Below are 7,511 nucleotides of genomic sequence, written 5' to 3'. Positions count from 1 at the left end.
TTAAGGCACCAACTTCAGTGCAGAGATCTGATTGAAGTTGGATAAAATTTGTAATATAGATTAATATATTGGAGAATACAACAAGGCAAGAGGTTTTTAAAAAATTTTATTTATTAATTTTGGCAATAGAGAAAGGATGAAGAGAGTGAGAGAGACAGGAACATCGCTGTATTCTTATACCCTGACCTGAGATGGAACCTGCAACCTCTGCACTTCAGATGATGCTCTAACCAATTGAACTATCCAACCAGGGAGGCAAGAGTTTTGAAGTAAGTCTTGCTGAGTAATCATTTGATAAGTGAATAATTTACCCATTGAGTGATCTATCATTCTGAGAATGGGTTATTTACCTTAAAGAGGGACCCCTTGACCTGAGAAAGGCAAATGATTGATTGAGCCAACTTATTATTCAGAGAAATAAATTTTCAGAAAGTTTCTGAAAAAATAAAAAAGTTATTTACAACTTTATTTTCCTAGATAAAAATTTTCCAGAATAGTAAAGCAATGTTAATATTAAGAAACTTAGTTCTTGATCCTATTAATCAGTATGCCTACAGGAAGTTTATTCTCACTTCTATTCGAATAATTCTCACACACTATATACAAAATACAGTCTCATTTATTCTGGTTGTCTACTATACCTCTTATTTCCAGTTTCTATTTTATTGATGTTACTTAAATATTTTAGAAATCTCAGGTTTAAAACCTATGCACTATGTCTAATTCTTCTTTCAAAATGGCTTTGAAGGAGAGCATGCCTGACCAGTCGGTGGCACAGTGGATTGAAGAAGAGCAGAATTCGCCACCCTAAAATATGCCTCATTGTTATAAGGCTTATATGATATTTAGCTGATTATTTTTAAGAAAGAGCAGACTCAAGAAAAACTCAAAACTGAGTAGAAGTTGCCTTTTTAAAGAGACATTTACATTTATAAGGGAAATCACCATTTGTAAGGAGTCTCTATGTCTGCACCAGGAAGAGAAAAACCACTAAATCACTAGAAACTTTTATCTGTGAAGAAAATTCTGGATTTCATTCCATATAACAATGTTACCTTTGTTTACTGTGTTTTTCCTGGTAAACTTCCATAACTGCCTCCTCTACTTCCCAATATTTTTTTTCTTTGTTTTTCACTGGAGATGGTAAGGTCATGGCTTGGGACATTTCAAGAAATTATTCAGTTTTCCTGGGCCTGTCCCATATATACAAGGGATATACATGTTATTAAACTTCTATTTGTTTTTCTCCTGTGAATATGTCTTTTATATAAGAGGGTCTCAGCCAAGAACCTAGGATGATAGAGGTAGCACCAAATATTTAACTAGTCACCATGTGCTACCTATTTACTTTATGAATAAATCCCTCTGATGAAACTCAACAAAAGGTGATGATATTATTTTAAGAAGGGAGTAATTGAACAGAGTCACATAGCGTGATACCAGAAACAGTCAGATACCATTCACAGAGAATGAGAAGAAAAATATAAGCTAGAGAAGACTATGGAAAGGTAGGAGAAATAAGATATTACTATGTCTTTGAGCCAAGAAATGAGCAATAACTTATTTCTTGGTGGGTGATTATAATTGTCATGTATGAGAGATTTAGGATAATAAGAATTAAAAGGAGAGTGTAAATTTCTCTATCTGAGGGCTATTTCTCCCATAGACTGTGGAGAAAGGTAGATTTCTAAATGAAAAATTAAATATGTGGATTAAACAAAGTAATAATTAATCATTAACTTGAAAATTAGAGTTGTATCATTTTCAGAATTGCAAGGTAAAGATTAAATTGCAAGACAAACGTTTGGAGAATGAGATTTGGAAACTATCAGTAAAACTGAAAATGAAATTTGCAATGCTGTGAAATGTCTTATTAAAATCTACAACCAATTAGAAGTTAGAGGCCCATATGATTTCAATTCCAGCATGCAATTAGGATTGAATAATATTTAGGCTAATGACCAAATACTCCAAGTAGGAAAGAAGAATAAATATTAGTTGAATCATTATGATGAAGTCTTACTATCTTTTTGAAGCATTCAGGAGCAGTGACAATATATTATTTTGCTCTGTTCTAACTTACCAACGAAGATAGAAAACAGCTGCCACCTGAACATCCCTCAACAACATCAGTTCATTTTCTCCTATTAACTCCCAACATTCTAATCATGGATAGTTTGATTTGGGGGGAAATACTGATTCTGGTTTTTCTTTGTCAATGAATTTTTTATTGTCACAAATAGGCCTAAACTATTTTGACAATTCTATGAATGTCAGGTTCTTCTGGTAAATATCATTGGCCTCCAGGGATTAGAAAATAAATAGAAGCTACCTATTTTCAACACTGAAGCTTACTACGAGGAGAAAACAATTCTCACATCCAATTCCACCAAAGGTGGAATATTTCTTGGCATAGTTCTATAGATAAAGGAAGTCTTTTCTTTCTGTCTTCAAGTCCACCTATAAATGAAAGGCTTAATCTGAAACAAATGCAGTTACAATCTTCCACCCTAAATGAAAACCCTATAACCATACCAAGTATAAGATTTTCAATGAAGAAGAAGCTTGGGCTCAATAAGCTTCAGACTTGGAGCATGTACCTAGGAGATAGACTTTTGGTCTTTCAGATTCCAAACATCTCATTCATGTAAAGGAAGCCATTCTTCTTGTAATATTCCTAACTAATCACATATCTGAACACTGAGTTTTTCCAATTAAAAATTATTTTTACATTTCTTCTGCAAATCAACTAATCTTATGACAAAGATTTTATTTAAGATACTTCATCTGATAATTAGCTGGCCTCAAAATATTATTTCATATGAAGATATTTAATATGGTAATTACTCACCCTTAGGATTTTAATTAGAATTAATTTTTTTCACTTACTCATTACACTGTTGATATAGCCTTGATGTATTTTAAAGTAAATTCACACTCAGCAACTCTTAAAGGTCCATATTTGTATAAACATCAGTAAAGCCCTCCCCACTCTCTGTAACCTGGCTGCCAGAAAGTGGAAAAGATACCTTTCATAGACAACTGGGTTGAACTCAACTTGACTCTCAGCTCTGCCCTTTAATGTATAATTGAATATTTATGATTGTTGCCTCTGCCAGAATTTCAAAATAAATTACTGTTATCTCTTTATCTGAATGATCAAAGCACTTCTGGATCTCTTATAAAATCCTTAAGGCAAGGTCCAGTCTGTTTTGATCATTCTTCTATCCATGGCTCCTATAACAGTTTCTGATGAATGAACATGTCAATGAATGAACAGTTTAATGAATTAGTTGCTTGACTCCAGAATATTACTGAATCTCTCTGAGCCTCTGAAATTTCCTTAATATAGAAGAGAAATAGTATCGATTTTATACTTCTGATTTGATATCCTAAATAAACTCAAGTGCACTTTACAAAGTGCTACCAAATTAATTTTCTTGAAACACTACTTATATAACTGTGCCACTGATAGTATCCATGATACTGTTACATAATTTTTTCCTTCTTTGTCTGATTTTCCCACTGGATTATGAATTTGTTGAAGACTGAGACTTGGAGTTTTAAATTGTATCTCCAAATCTAACACTGTTGAAAGCACATAAGAAGTCTCAATGAACATTTGTTAAATAAATAAATCTTCCTGAGTCATTAAAATTGTTAAAAATGAACCTAAATGTAACTGCCCTCAAGTACCTGAGTGTAATTTTAATGTTATATTACCTTCAAAGTTTTCCCACACTGAATATTTCCACTCTGTTATTAAATTGTATCATGTTTAAAGTTAGCTTTTCATAGAAAATAAATTCCTCAGAGTAAGTTAACTGAGTCAGTTGGTTTGTGACTGTGTGTACAAAAGCAAATGAAATAGATAGCTTAATAATTGCTCTGTCAATTTAGTTAATATTGACAGCCACTCCAGAGCACCTTCACAGTTTACTTTTTCCTTAAATAGTACAGATAATTCTCTCAAATCTAATAAGTATAAAGCTGAATTTTTTCCCCACATGACATAAAACTGGTTTGTTATGAAATGGAAAATTAGAACCCATACAAAAACACTAGTACAAAGGTACTAGATCTGTAAGTTTCAGATAGTTTTAAAGTACTTTCTCTATAAAATAGCTACATGGCATAAACCTTAAAGAGAATACTACTGGGGACTATAGAACTTTCAAGAAAGGACACCAAAGATTTGAAAATTTTATTTCCACTATAAACTCATTATTTACACACCAATAAGCAATCTTAAGCCTTCCTTAGAAACATTTGTCCTACAAGTAAAAAGATAACATTACTAATGATATTCCAAATTATTCTGGTACAACTCTAAAATAAGCAGTGACCACCCTGGCAGGGTAGCTCAATTGGTTAAAGTGTTGAACAGCTACACCAAAGTTGCAGGTTTGATATCTGGTCAGGGCACATACAAGAGTCAACCAATGAATGAATAAATAACTGGAACAACAAATCAATGTTTCTCTGTCTCTCTCAAAATCAATAACATTTTTAATTAAAATAAAATAAGCAGAGAACTTTAAATTCTTCATTTAAGTTTTTTAAATCTAAAATAATCATTTGAAAATAAACATTTATATTTCCATTTCTAGTTCTTTCAAATTCAAATCATTTTCTCTTCATTCTTATCTTCATATTTTTGGCCAAAAATCTAAAAATTATTTCAGGAAGTATAATATATTTCATCTTACTTTACATTGATTTTTGTATTGTTAATATTAAAATTCATTAAAATTAGTGAATTGTCTTAAATATTAACATGTATGTGGTAATCAGATGCTATTTGTTTGTAAAAATTAAATTTTTCTGGGAGCTTAAGGTTAATCTAGTTGCAACTGAGCCCTAAATTTAGTGTTAATTTTTCTTCATTTAAAGATAAAATGGGTATTAAGTAAGAAAAAAAAGAAAAAAAAAGAAAGAAACTTGTTATTTGTAAAAATGTGGATACACCTAGAGGATATTATGCAAAGTGAATTAAGTCAAGCAGAGAAAGACAGATACTACATGATTTCATTTAGATGTGGAATTTAAAAAAGAAAGAAAGGAGAGAAAAAGAAAGAAAGAGAGAGGAAGGAAGGAAGGAAGGAAGGAAGGAAGGAAGGAAGGAAGGAAGGAAGGAAGGAAGGAAAAAAGGAAGGATAAAGAAAGAGAGAGAGAAAGAAAGAAAGAGAGAAAGAAAGAAGAAAGAAAGAAAGAAAGAAAGAAAGAAAGAAAGAAAGAAAGAAAGAAAGAAAGAAAGATAGAAAGAAAGAAAGAAACCAAAAATAAGCTCATAGTTAAAGAGAACAAACTGATGCTTGCCAGAGGTGCAGGGCTAAAGGGATGGATAAAAAGGTACACGGGGATAAGAGTTATAAGCATCCAGTTATGAAAAAGAAAATCATGGGGATGTACTGTACAGCATAGGAAAAATAGTCAATAATTTTGTAATAACTTTGTATGGTAACAGATGGTTATTAGTCTTCTTGTTTTGATTGCATTGTATGGAATTTAAATATTGAATTACTATATTACATACCTGAAACTAACATAATATATGTCAGTAAAATTTTAATAAAAAAGAAATGGAAAAATAGTTATATGTGATCACTGAACATCTCTTTTTCTTTGAATTAATAGTTTCTGCAATTGGAAAAAAAAGATAAAATAAGAAACATTACAGGGTTATATAGTTCTTATGTACTGTGAAAGAAACTGAAAGTTTTTTTTTTTTTTTTTGCAGAGACAAATGTCACCGGTATTAAATTATTATATGAAAGTTTGAGGAATAGAGCATAGATGTGGAGGAATGTGACAGGCAATGTCCTCCACTTTGACTTGATAAAAGGTACAAAAATATTTTCCCTGCGGCCATTTCTTGTACAGTCTCAAAAATAAAATGTAAGGTCATGAAGAAAGTTGTGATATCATAAAGCTATTGTGCTCAGAACAAAAATTGGAATTCTAATTCTATTAGGTGAATCTCATTTTTCTGACTGCAACATTGCTGCCATTGGTGAAAGAAGGTGATTTGACTTTGGGTGGTACAGAATTTGCAACAAGAAGTACCCACTGTGTTTCAGACAACGTTGGTGGAGATATACCACATTGACTCTAAAAGCAAATGCCACATAGACATGAAAATTATGTTTTAAAGATTTCTGGTTTTCGATCCAACAAGTAAAGAGCTTAGAAACCTTTACTTTACTCAAACAAGTAAAAAGATAAATGACAATAAAAAAAATGAACAACTCTTCACAGATCCATCAGAGAAATGAAGTCACAAGTCAAATCAAAGTCTTCAAAATTGAAGAGACAGACAGGCAGACACAGAGAAACACAACTTATAGGAACAGAAACCCAAGAAATTTCTATGAGAATCATTGAAGGTAAGAAAACCTAAACTGTAATTGATGAATTGCTAGAGGCTCAGTGTGGATAAGCCTGAGAAATGAAAAAAATTCAGGAGAACAAGTCAAGGGGGCCCTTAAAATTTGTGCGTTTTATCTTCGGGAGCCCAGCCCGGTCTTCAAAATGAATATCATACAAAAATCACCTCATACTTCTGGCAGGGGGAGTGGAAAAGAAACCATTTTAAACTATGCCAGAGCATTCTTAACAAGACCTGCAATCTGGAGAAACTATTTTACCAGAGCCTAACCTGCTGGAGTTATAGCAGAGCCTAACTTACCTGGGAGAGGTAAGTATTAAATAACAAACACCTCTTGCCTTTTTATGTAGGGGAAGGGGAATACACAATTCCAGCCCTTTCCAGCCATCCTGTCCCAACTAAACAGAGACAGGGGGAGGGTAGTGGGGGTGTGCAGGTGGTTGAGAAGCACCGGTGAAGTTCATAGTCCAGGGGCATAGACTTACCAAAATATTCAGACCTTATCACAAAACTATGGAATGTTTCACCTCCTTCAACACCTTACTACTACATTACTAAAGATCTATTTATTGCAGTTCCTTTTACCCTGTATATCATATTCACCTTTTAACAAAAAATATTGCAAGCAAACCAAAAAGCACAGTTTGAGAGATTGAACAATCATCAGAACAAGAGTCAGATATGGCAGGAATATTAGAATTATCACATCAAGGATTATAAAAAGAGTGTGGTGCTCACTTCGGCAGCACATATACTAAAATTGGAATGATACAGAGAAGATTAGCATGGCCCCTGCACAAGGATGACATACAAATTCGTGAAGCGTTCCATATTTTTAAGTGAAACTAAGAGACATTGATAAGAGTGTGGTGGTTACGGGGGTAGGGGGGAGAGGGAGAGGGAAAGGGGGAGGGGGAGGTGTACAAAGAAAACTAGATAGAAGGTGACAGAGGACAATCTGACTTTGGGTGATGGGTATGCAACATAAGTGAATGACAAGATAACCTGGAGTTGTTATCTTTGAATATATGTATCCTGATTTATTGATGTCGCCCCATTAAAAATAAAATTATTAAAAAAAAAGATAAAAATATTTTGATTAATATGCTAAGGGCTGTGATGC

The 7,511-nt window shown here is 32.9% G+C and overlaps 1 non-coding gene across 1 annotated transcript; it reads left to right on the top strand.

Annotated features, from left to right (window-relative positions):
• Positions 1 to 7,118: 7,118 nt before the first annotated feature.
• Positions 7,119 to 7,225, top strand: LOC136386572 (U6 spliceosomal RNA). Its single transcript, XR_010747942.1, has one exon. It is a non-coding gene; the product is annotated as a U6 spliceosomal RNA (small nuclear RNA).
• The last annotated feature ends 286 nt before the right edge of the window (positions 7,226 to 7,511 follow it).

The sequence above is a fragment of the Saccopteryx leptura genome, chromosome X (genome assembly GCF_036850995.1).
Source record: "Saccopteryx leptura isolate mSacLep1 chromosome X, mSacLep1_pri_phased_curated, whole genome shotgun sequence".
Lineage (NCBI taxonomy): Eukaryota > Metazoa > Chordata > Mammalia > Chiroptera > Emballonuridae > Saccopteryx > Saccopteryx leptura.
The sequence above is the reverse complement of the archived record's forward strand: the minus strand, read 5'-3'. Positions and strand labels throughout refer to the sequence as shown.